The 12,466-nt window shown below is 42.2% G+C and overlaps 1 protein-coding gene and 2 long non-coding RNA genes across 5 annotated transcripts in view; 2 read left to right on the forward strand and 1 right to left on the reverse strand.

The window, feature by feature from the left end:
• LOC144807857 (uncharacterized) overlaps window positions 1–2,173 on the reverse strand; it is a 124,131-nt gene extending 121,958 nt beyond the window's left edge. The window contains exon 1 of the long non-coding RNA XR_013606477.1: window positions 1,885–2,173. This is a non-coding gene — a long non-coding RNA (uncharacterized LOC144807857). The remainder of the gene's footprint in view (window positions 1–1,884) is intronic.
• The window catches only part of BTBD19 (BTB domain containing 19), a 1,311,048-nt gene that overhangs the window by 1,171,905 nt on the left and 126,677 nt on the right, over window positions 1–12,466 (forward strand). The window lies entirely within an intron of this gene.
• LOC144801510 (uncharacterized) lies at window positions 2,223–3,914 on the forward strand. Its single transcript, XR_013605321.1, has 5 exons — window positions 2,223–2,362; window positions 2,584–2,662; window positions 2,869–2,947; window positions 3,038–3,104; window positions 3,618–3,914. It is a non-coding gene; the product is annotated as an uncharacterized LOC144801510 (long non-coding RNA).

Consider the following 12,466-nt stretch of genomic DNA (forward strand, 5'->3'; position numbering starts at 1 on the left):
TGGAACTACAAAAACAACTATCAGTAGTTTCCAATTATCAGAGATTATCGTGTAATCCAACATTGAAACTTGAGAAAAAAATCCTAGATCTATCAACAACTGGTGTTAATGGTGGTTGGCTAGGCCAAAAAGAGGCAGCGTTCCTGATCAATAAGGCACCTACGGCCCCAGCAATCTATATACTGCCTAAAGTCCACAAAAATCAAACCACCCCTCCGGGACGTCCAATTGTGTCAGGCTGTAATTCCATTTTAAAACCCCTGGCTCAATATGTTGACTTTTTTATTCGTCCTTTTGCCACACAGAACAAAAACTACATCAGAGACACAATGGCAGTGATCAACAATGTGGAAAACATCCCATTCGACAGCGAAAATGAACTTTTGGTGTCCATGGACATTGAAAGTCTATATACTAATATTCCACAAGAGGATGTATTAACTATTCTGCTGTCATTATTGGAAAGTAGACCAAGACCACATAGAGTCCCATCCGACTTTATCATTGATTGCCTTAGGATTCCTCTATGTGAAAATTTCTTCATCTATGAGAGAACCTTTTATCAACAACTAAAAGGCGTGGCTATGGGCGCAGTTTTTGCGCCGGACATAGCGAACATCTACGTGTCTGACTTTGAAGATAAATATATCTATGATACTAACAATCCATATGCAGTTCATCTGCGATGTTGGCTACGCTACATAGATGATATTTTCTTCATCTGGCATGGCAATTTAGCAGAACTTACTGAGTTTCATAAATGGATTAATTCCAAGAACATTAACCTTCAATTCACAATGGTCTCAAATAATTTAAGCATTGATTTCTTAGACATTTCCATCAAGTCTGGTGAGGATAAAACTCTGTACACAACCCTATTTACCAAGCCTACCGCCAAAAACACCCTGTTGAAATATAACAGTTGCCATCCTCAAGCGCTACGTGATGGTCTACCCTTTGGCCAATTCCTACGCTTGTGTAGGAACTGTTCCAAAAGAGCTGACTATTTTAAGGAAGCACAACAACTTAAAGTAAAACTGCTCGCACGAGGATATCCCAACAAGTTACTGAAACGCTCATTAAAGCGAGCGTGGTATAATGACCGAGAATCGCTCCTTCAAGTGAAAGTAAAGACAACTGAACCCAAACTTGTCTGTGTAACTACTTTTGGAACATCAAGCAATTCCATCAAGAAAGTTGTTTCCAAACATTGGTCGCTTCTCTCAGACCTTCCAGAACTAGTGGAAAAGCCGCTGTTTGCCTTCAAAAGAGGCAGAAATCTTAGAGACAGACTAGTCCATGCCTACAATGATAAAGAACCCAACTTGGTTGACAATATGAGACAACTTAGTCCACTACAGGGACACTATAAATGTAATCACTGTGCAGCTTGTGCTACCACAGCGAATACCAAACAGTTCAGTCTCAATATTAAAACCTTTTTACTTAAGAATTTTTCAAATTGTAATACAACCAATGTTGTTTATTGCATTAAATGTCCGTGTGGCCTTAATTACTTTGGCAAAACAACTCAGCCAATTAAGAAAAGAATTCTACAACACCAATCCAGAATTTGTTGTCTAACTGAGAATGCTCCACTCGTGGACCATTTTTCTGGAAAAAATCACAGTGGGAAAGATCTACACTGGTGGGTAGTCGAGGTTGTCAAACCTACGATTAGACAGCCCAATGTCGACCACCTATTGACAATGAAAGAACAACGTTGGATTTGTTTGGCAGATTCAGTAAAATTCGGTCTTAATTCCTGTACTGAATGGCATGCCTGGTCTAATTCTTGCACTACAACCTGGTCTAAGGAAACAGTTTTCCTTGTGCTATTGTTATCACAAACACTTACATGCTCATTTTTTATTTCTCCATTACCTTTGTAAATATGTGTTTTAATAAGTTGAAATGTCACTTGAAATCCTTTGATCCAGCAATTCCACTTTTTCCATTGAGTGTTGATTGCCGAAAGGGACCACTGATCTGAAAATACACATTAGATATATCCGTGCCCCCTCACAGTATGGTGACAGTCGTCCGAAAATTGTTTTCATTATTTCTTTTAGTAAAAGTCATTAGACAGATAAAGCGAACAATTTGGATCGTTCCCGGACTGATTTTGCCTCTCAGCGCTTGATTTTCGAACGTTTTCAAATAACTACCTTTATTCAGAGCCCCTTGGTTATCAGACCTTGCCTCATCCAACATGGCGAATCCTTTTTCGCACCTTGTGCGGCCTCAAGTTTAACTTATACTTCCGGTTCGCTGTGTTTAAATTACCTAGTGCCGGGTCACTCCGAGTTACTGATGTATCTACATGCGAACACAGAACGCGACTCTCGAGACCGTTTTTGAAGTAAGTCCAGTCGCTTTACTATTTCAAAACAACTTATATGTTTCTCCTTGCGCACTCGGTCAGACATTTAAGATAGTGATCGTTTTTATGTCTAAATAAACTTTAATCTCTTTAGCGTCGTAAATAAACCTCTTTAGCGTCTTAATTAAATCTCCGTGTTTGTATCAGTAACTGATATAAGTGAGCAACATTTCGAAAAACGCTATGTTTACTCTCCTTAGAACGAGTGTACTACGCTGCTGTACTAAAGTGCCCCCCGAGAGTTGACCAATTGATGGGGTCTATTCCTTCAAATTTAAGGTAGGCCTCTATACATAAACGATAGATCAAGGACTGGTTATCTGTTGACTCGGATCATAACATTGATAGCGCCACTGTTTTCTTTCAGTTAATCATTTTAGCGTCGTAAATAAACTTCCCTAGCGTCAAAAATAAATCTCCGTGTTTGTATTAGTAACTGATACAAGTGAGCAGCATTTTTGAAACGCTATGCTTACTCTCCTCAGAACGAGTGTATAACGCTGCTGTACTAAAGTGCCCCCCGAGAGTTGACCAATTGATGTGGTCTGTTCCTTCAAATATAAGGTAGGCCTCTATGCATAAACGATAGATTAAGGACTGCCTATTTGTTGACTCGGATTATTGTATACTGATAGCGCCACTGTTTCTTTTCAGTTTTTATTTTAAATATCGTGCCCAACTGTCCTCCAATTCATGTGGCCACAGTTTCCTCATTTCCAAGGTAGGCGTTCTCATATTAACATAACCCTCAGGTCTCTCTAGTCTGTTTAGTAGTTGAAGCTTAGTGCTCTTCTCAACCCCTCCCCCCCCCCCTTCTTAGTATTTATTGCCTTCAGTTATCCCATGATGGGATATTTTTATGAATTTCAGGTGACAACTCAACTGTTATTTCCGACCTATGTTATTTAAATAGCCCTCTTGTTTCTTTCAAATGATGATGGTATGTTACATTTGTAATAGATGACATACAATAAGATATGTCTCTTTTGTTTTTAATACATTGAGCATTTGTTTATTAACTGCACCAATGATGATGTAAATAAGTAATACGCAATGTGTCTAATAATGTTTTTTCAAGACAATACCAGGAAGGGGTATTTTGTCTTGCAATTAGTTGTATACAGATTAGACATCAAGTTATACTTCGACACATGGAGTTTCTGTAAATGTATCTTCTAGAATTTTATTTTTATTACATATTCTACAAGTAATCTACATTTATGTTTTAATATAGGGAGTTCTTTCTGCAATGAAATATTCTGTCCTGATGATGGTCTACATGACGATTGCCCTTTAGACCGAAACGTCGACACCTCACCCATCATCTCCAGTCACGTTGCTTTGGCACCAACATACGACCACTCTTTATCAATTAATTTTGGTTGTTTGTTTAATCCACCAGGAGTTGATGTTTTTCTGTTATGAATTGCAGTGAAACTAGTGTCTACCTCTGTTCATAACTATTGCTTGATTTATTCCATATTTTTGTCTTCCCGATTTTTTTGAGTAAATATATATTCTTTGAAACCTTTATCTCTGTGTGTTCCATTGGTCCACCCGTCCATTGATTTATTTCAAATACAGAATCAAACTTGATATCCTGTGGTTTCCTTTGAGTGTGTTACTTTAGTACAACTCACGACTAAGTTAAATATTTGTTTGAATAAAATCCCTTGTAGCATTCCTTGACCTTAACTATACAGTGCCCAAGCCTACAAGGGTTGATTGGGTTTTCCCCTGCTTACAATACGCAATAACAGATAAAGCACAGCGACTGTGAGACGGATGCCATGCAAAGCAAGACATTTAAAACACTTTGGGGCAGATTTACAAGCCTCTTGCAAAACATTTAAGCCGCCATTGTGTCACTTCTGTGATGCAGCAGCTGCGTAAAGCATGTGCCATGTGACACCGTATTTACAACGTGACCCATCTAGGGAGATGCGTCACGTTGTAAACCCCTGCGCCACATGAAACCTGCGTCAGGTTGTGGTAAATAAATAATTAATTACCGGATCTATTTTTCAGAATAATCAATAAACAGGTAGCTCAATAAATAAGAGTCGGGATTCGAGGTAGCTGGAGTTTACAGGCTTTAATCAGGCATAAAGGACAGGAACAGGACAGCCTGCATGGGAATAGGATGGCAGCTGCCGGGGACAGGATCTGGAAGCATAAGGGGTAACTTTTTAATAACAGTGCACAATATTTATAGTTAAACAAATACATTTCATTCAATACAGTAGGCGTAGCAGTAGGCGTGGTTCGTAACAGTCGCGAAAGATAAGGGCAAAATGATGTAACAAGAAGGCGTGTACAGGGCGTATACATAGACATGTGATGTAAACGTAACAGAATATGTCATAAACGGGGCGGAAACATGGAGGGGGCTACCTGAGCAGCTGGGACCTCTAACCTAGTGGTGCGCGCAAACGGGCAATGACGTGTTACCAGGGAAAACTGGGGGCTATGACTTCTGCGCTAGAAGAGGAGACTAAAGTCTGGAGTGTCAGAGCGACATGTACCCAGGGCCTATCTGGTATCTGGTGTTTAGAGTACATGTTGATAGAATCCAAAAGTTATCAGGGCAAAGGCTAATAGACTCTAAGACTGGTGCATACATAATTCTATATGTAATGCGTGTGCAAGGAATATTCTATGAACATTAATACAGTATTTCTCTTTCATGGAGACATAAAAGCTAGACCATGACGGAAACTATTGATGCGATTCAGTAGCTTAGGAATGCAGAGAAGGAGGGCTGGACTGATAACTAGAAACATAACATATTCTTGGCAGACTGGGAGGCAGAGCCAGGCCGGGCCGGGCACTGCGTGGCAAGAAGTAAGCGAAGGGTCAGGGATACAGGTGGGGGCTGCATCGCTCCTCGGAAAGGGTTTCAGGAGACAGGAGCTGAATCTGAGTCCGGGCCCTTATGAGGCCTAGAAACGGGGACAATTCAATGAATTAACGTGCACACTGTAAAATGTGGCAACGTAGGTTTACATAGGCCTAATATTCGTTGCTTTCACGAACACTGGAAACTGGCATACTAGAGATGGACACAACTATAATTGCGTTTTTAATCGATCAGAGAGGGAATACATGCATATCGATCATGCACATATAACATAAGGTGGGGAACACGTAGGCACATACAACATGGCAAAATTTACTTTTCCACATTCCCTCCTTGTGCCCTACGTTTCCATCAGGAAACATCTATATTCATGATACCATCTATCATTTCATATAGCATCATTTGCTCGTCTCGAATTGTCTTGGAACGGGATTTAGGACTAGGAATACAAGAGGTAGCACACATGCCGCAAATCGCAGGGCCACATTGTATACAGAGGCAGCAACTGAATATAATCATTACTGCAATACCTAGGAATGACAATACTTTCCATCCCCAGGCAGATATGATACTCCAGAGCCAACCGGACCATGTCCAGGTGCCTGGATTCTGGTGTAACTGATGGGCAATTTTATGAAGTCTGGTTATAGCTGAATAAACAGACGGCGCGTTATTAGGAATGAAAATGCAGCAACTAGATCCGATGACTCTACATGCTCCTCCTCTATCGGCCAGTATGACGTCAAGAACGAGACTATTTTGGAGCACGACAAATCTCATAGCAGATTGCTCTTCGGTTAAGTTACCTAGAGCAGAAGTAGTCTCATTCACTACTGCTTCAAGGGTTCTGGTTAACCTACGTATTAACTTACTATTCTGGACAGGTCCTATAAAGAAGAAGAAACCTTTATTAAAATCTTGATACTGTTCTAGAGTAGTTTCAGTTTGATCGACAATTGGGGACTCGATCTCCCTTCTATGTCTGACGTGTACTAGATGCGTGTTTCTGTGATAATCAGATGGGGCTAGAAAAACTGGTGGCAGTAGGAAGGCAATGTAACATGTTCCATCCCAATCGAGGGGCAGACGAACATATGCGGTCTGACCACAAACAAAATAAGAATGACGAGAAGCTTTGAAAATAGATTTCCCACTGTCACTATACTCGACAATAGTAGTACAATCACTATGTCCTACATGTGCGGAACCATTCTTTCTGACACATAATTCGCCTTTGACTGGTAGTACTGAAATAGCAGGCAAATCTGGAGTAGTATCAGACTGAACATTCAGGACCATGAAATTCGAAGAATAATTACCCAAATCATATACTTCATTTTCTAGGTCTAACCCTGTTCTATGGGAGAGACCTTGCTTGTCTGGAAAACATGTTCTATTCAGAAGGGACATATCATTTGAGGATGACGTTAAAGTGGACCATGCTCCACACGAACCATTATGTGAAAACGGATAAGGAAAGAGTGGCAGAACTCCCTTCGGTGTCTGGAAAGGGGGGAGTCGACCACACACCCAACAATTGGTGGCATTGCTGGTCTGGTGTGAATAGTGTAACATTCTGATAAATGTATTATTGCGCATAGCAAGACGATAGGATAGCTCGTGAGGAGGCAGATCACTAAATGTGTGCTCTACTGTAGCATTAGAAAACTTATGTACATGTGAAACTGGAAAACATAAATGTAAAGCATAACTTGTGCAGGTAACCATAAGACTCACATATAGCAAAAAGCATAAAATGATGATACATCGTATAGAGTTTTGACTAACTCTCTCACTATGGGGGTCTATCTCATACATGTCAGAAACCTGTCTAACCGTTTCACCCGAGAGGGACTTAGACAATTAAACTGGCTGACTTATTTTACTAGACCTTAATTTCTTTTTATACTCCTGTTGCGGAGTTTCCTCTAACAGGGGAGGCTTGAGTTCAGAATCAAGTCCAGAGTCTGTTTTTAGGCAGTCTTTAATAATGGAACAGTCCTTTGCAAAAGATTTTTCACGAAGTCCATGGAATTTTTTGACGTGGGACAGGTGGACCCATCCCTTCCTGCCCTCCAACTTCACGGCAGTCCTTGTTGTTAATAATACCAGGCGGGGCTCCTTCCAGCGGGGCTCCAGCGGACTTGAACGATCAAAATTCCGCACCAACACGAGGCTTCCGGGAATGACTTCATGCGGTTTCACCTCGGTGTTGTCTGGAAATGCGGCGGCAACCTGTGAACGACAAGAGTGTAGGGCAGACATCAAGGAAGCTAGGTAATCTGTCAGCATATTACTGGAAACATCTGTAATACTGCGGGGTCTAGGTGTACCCCACATGTTTGGGGGGCGGCCGAATACGACCTCATACGGGGACAGACCTGATCTGGAATGTGCAACCATCCGCATATAGAATAGGGCAACTGGCAGGGCAACTAGCCAGTCTACACCTTTCTCTTTACATATTTTGGCAATGCGGACTTTCAATGTCTGATTATGTCTCTCTACGAGACCGGCTGCTTCAGGATGGCGCACACAATGGAACTTCCACTGGTACCCTAACAGAAGGGAAACATGTTTCATAAGCTCAGATGAGAATGGCTGGCCGTTATCAGAATATACGACCCTAGGGAGTCCATAGCGGGGAAAGAATTCACGAACCAACTGCCTGGCAGTGGTCGCGGCTGTGTAATCTGGAACTGGATATGCTTCTGTCCACCTGGACAAAGCGCATACAACTACGAGGACATACTTGAAACCTCGACATCGCTCCATCTGAATGTAATCCATCTGGAGGACTTCAAAAGGGTGGTCAGGAGGTTGGAATCCACCTTGTTCCACCGGGACACTTTTACCTGGATTGAACTGACAACATATCATACAGGTACGGACTTTCTGCTTGGCTGCAGCTCGTAAGTGCTTGTTGAACCAAAGGTTCTGAATACTGTCTAACATAGCTTTTTCTCCTAGATGTGCTGGACTATGTGCGGTATTAATAATGACTTGAACCATAGAGTCGGGGAGAAACCATGTGGCTTTTCCCTTCGTCACCCATCCTTGATCTGTCTGGACCCCTCCTTGTTCGGACCATTTCTTGATTTCTTCGGGAGTAGCATGTAACTGTATGTCTATGACATCTTGTGTAGGGTCCTTGACTGTCATACAAGTAGTCGGATCTGGAGTGAGTGTCTGTGTCGTGTTAACTGGAATGTCTGGAGTCTGAGCTGTAAGCTTGGCTGTTCGATCTGCTAGATCGTTACCTTGGGAAATGATGTCAGTAACTTTCGTATGTGCCTTGCACTTCATGATAGCGATAGCTGTCGGTAAATGTATTGCATCCAACAGAGCCTGAATGAGGAGACCATGCTGAATCTTGGTTCCATGAGAAGTCATGAAACCTCTTTCCTGCCAGAGTACTCCAAAGTCGTGTAAGACTCCGAATGCATAACGTGAATCTGTATATATGTTTACTTTCAGGTTCTTGGCACGTATGCAGGCTTGGGTCAGAGTAACTAGCTCTGCTGCTTGAGCAGACAGGGTGTCAATACGATGTGTTTCTATAACTTCAGTTTCAGTAGTCACTGCATACGCGGCTACTAGTTCTCCTGTACTTGTTCTCATACATGAACCATCCACATAAAGTGTCAGGTCGGGATTAGGTAATGCAATGTCTGTCAGGTCTTGTCTTGGCTTTGTCATAGTGTTAACAACTTTCACACAGTCATGTGTGGCAGGATTGGAAGTAACTGACGGTAACAGTGTAGCAGGATTCAGAATGTTGCAGCGTCTGATTTCTATGTGTGGCTGGAACAGTGTCAGTTCATAACCTGTTAAACGTGCAATTGTCAAGTGCTGAGTCTGGGTTCGGTTTAAAAGAACTTCCACGGAGTGTGGAACTTGTACTGTCAGGGAGTGTCCTAACACTATGGAATCACTTTGTCTGATTGCTAGAGCTGTGGCTGCAACTGACTTGAGGCACGCAGGCAGAGCCTGGGCTACTGGATCTAATGTGCTCGAGAAATAAGCACAGGGCTTGTACTGTCCTGCTTGATCTTGTGTGAGAACAGATAATGCAGTACCATCACGTTCTGTGACAAAAAGTGTAAAAGGCTTACTGTAGTTCGGTGTAGCTAGAACAGGTGCTTGACATAAGGCTTTCTTTAATTCATTAAAAACAAGTGTATGTTCCGGGTCCAAGGGAGGACAGTCGATACGGCTGCCTCCTGTGTCGTTAACTGTATCAGTGGCTTGGCTAGAAATGCATACTGAGGAATCCATTGTCTGCAGTAAGAAGTGAGGCCAATAAAAGCTCGTACCTCCTTCTGTGTCTTGGGCTGTGGAAGATTCGCTATTAACTGGATACGGTCTGGTGTCAACTGCCTACCCCACATGGACAGTAAGTGGCCTAAGTAGATCACTTGCTGGACACAGAATTGTAATTTGGAAGGGGACACCTTGTGCCCCTGCTCGGCCAGGAAATACAGAACTGTGAGTGACGCTCGCTCGCAGTCACGTTCAGAACGGGCTGTGATCAGTAGATCATCGACATACTGGAGCAGGGCAGTGTCAGTTGGCATGTGAATATTATCTAGTTGTCTCTTAAGTGCTTGACTGTAAATACTAGGACTTTCTGTAAAACCTTGAGGAGCTCGTGTAAATTTATAGCTCCTTCCATTTAAACAAAAACCGAAAAGGTACTGGCTGTCTGGATGAATGGGGACACTGAAAAACGCATTCTTGAGGTCGATGACAGTGAAAAACGTAGCTTCAGAATCAATGGCTGTTAATAGGGATGAAATATCTGGGACTACTGGATACTGGGGTATGATACATTTATTAAGTTCTCGAAGGTCAATCACTAATCGATATACTGGAGGTGCATTTGGATCAGTACGTTTCAGGACCGGAATGATAGGAGAATTACATACATTGGAGTCAGTTTCTACAACCACTCCTTGAGCAATAAGCTCGTCAATAATTTTGGATAAGGCTGCTACAGCCTCAGGTGGCAATCTGTACTGTCTGATTCGTGGCAAAACTATACCTTGTTTGAGAGTCACACGATGGGGTGTGATTTGCATACAACCAACATCAGTTGGACCTTGCGCCCATAAATGCTGTGGAACATTCAGTAATCTTGGATCAAAATCACGTAATACATAATGACCTTTGAAGTCTCTGAGGAACAAACGTACCCCCTCTGGGGAGCAGCAAATTACTGCACCTAATTCTTTTAATGTTTTGATGCCTAACAAATTTTCTGGACATGATTTCGTGAGTAACAAATCAGTAGTTCGGGACAATGGACCAACTTCTAGGGAAACTGGTTTCGAAATTTCATTAACAATAGGCTTTCCTGAAAATCCAAGGGAAACATTTTTAGAGCCTGAGAGCGGAGCCCCTGGAACCTCGTCATGACTGATAGTAGTCCTACTTGCCCCTGTATCAATCAAAAACTTTCTGTCTTTCCCTAATACTTGACTGTGTACATAGGGACCCTCTTGATCTACAGGTATCTCGATGAGAGGCAAGCCTACCTCCCTCTCTAGGCTGTTTCATGAATACTGTTGATACTCTGGATACTCTGACTGAGCATACTGGTACATTTGCTGTGTAACATGCTGTGTTGCAGCGATAGGCTGCGGTGCTGGAACTGTCTGTTGTGCATTCTGTGGTGACTGAGAAGTCTGTGAAACTTGTTCTTGCCTAGGCGGACGTGGTCTTTCTTTAGTCTTACCAGTAGCTATGTTGTGTTTCAGAACTGCAAACTCGTTTATAAAATGACCTGGCTGTTAACAATAATTGCAAGTCCCTTTAACGGGAGCTGCAGGATGACTGGCTTGATTCGGACCCCTCTTCTGACTGTCTTGTGGAACAGATTGTGCAACTAATACTTTCATTTTCGTGTCTTTCATACGTCTCCTTTCGTGTTCTTGCTCTTCCCTGATTCTATTCTGGTGATACTGGAGCATCTGTAACATTTGGGACGGAGTATTAGCTTGCCAACTACTTTCGACTTTCAAAACTCGATTTTTAACTTGTGGACTTGAATTCTCGACTAGTTTGGTAACAAAAAGATGAGGGTACGACTCGCTACTCGTCTTCAAACCACTGTTAATAATAAAACATTTTTCAAATCTAGAATAAAAATCACTAGTGTCTTCATCCTGTTTCTGTTTACATGCTGAGATTGCATCCCAATCTTCCTTTTTCGTGGCTAGTAACCTTGGCAAAACTTGTATCAATAACTCGGGCAATTCTTTAACTTTACCTCCTAGACCGGTACCTGGTACTCGTGAAGTATCTTCAGCTTCTAGAGCTGTCCAATCTATCTTTTTCTCTCCCACCTCCCATTCCTTTTCCTTGAGTTTTTCATATACCCCTGCGGGCAACAGGACCTTTAGCATTTTAATGATATCTGGATATGTGTATTCTCCCATACGGAGCATGTCTTTTAATTCTCGATGGAACCCTGCTGGATCTTTGTCGTGACAGGGAATTAACTTCTTCATCTCTAAGAGTTCCATCTTGGTGATAGGGGTGTAAACAAATACTCGTTCTAGTTCACCACCCGCTGTCCTAACTGGATGCACTTCTCGTAACGGATGCTGTCTATCTATGTAAAATGATTTACTTTCTGGAGGTGAGACATGAACAAAATGCGGGTTCAGAAACGTTCGATATTTGTGGCGCTGTTCTAGAATGACACTAATTAAATCGGTACCTAAACCTCTCCATCTATACTGGAGTAACTCGTTCAGAACATCATGTAACGGACCTGGATCAGAATGCTGACCCTCATACAGTGTAATGAGGTGCTGGATCATATACATTCCCACCAGTCGCTGCTCGGCTGGGGGCAATTTCAGAAACATTTGTGCCACTATTTCGTCTGGAAAAGTGGTAGAATCAGTAGTCCATCGGACTGCTGATCGGGCTAGTTCTTGTTCATGCATGGTACTAAGTTCACTATAACCGATTCGTGATTTCAGAATGTGGTCGGTAGCTTGAAATACTTGCTCAAGAGAACCTTGTTCTGGTGCTGGAGAAGGGAAAACTTTCTTGTGTTCTAGGCGTGAATGTCGGTCGGGAAGTCTAGTTTTACCTACATACGCTATTCTGGAGGGATTCTCGCTGTCTACCTCTTCGGTATCAGAGTCATTTTCCTTCTCGGATACTTGTGCTGCTTTTCGTTTCTCGTGTAACTTTATTTCCCTACTGAT

Source organism: Lissotriton helveticus, chromosome 1_2 (genome assembly GCF_964261635.1).
Source record: "Lissotriton helveticus chromosome 1_2, aLisHel1.1, whole genome shotgun sequence".
NCBI lineage: Eukaryota > Metazoa > Chordata > Amphibia > Caudata > Salamandridae > Lissotriton > Lissotriton helveticus.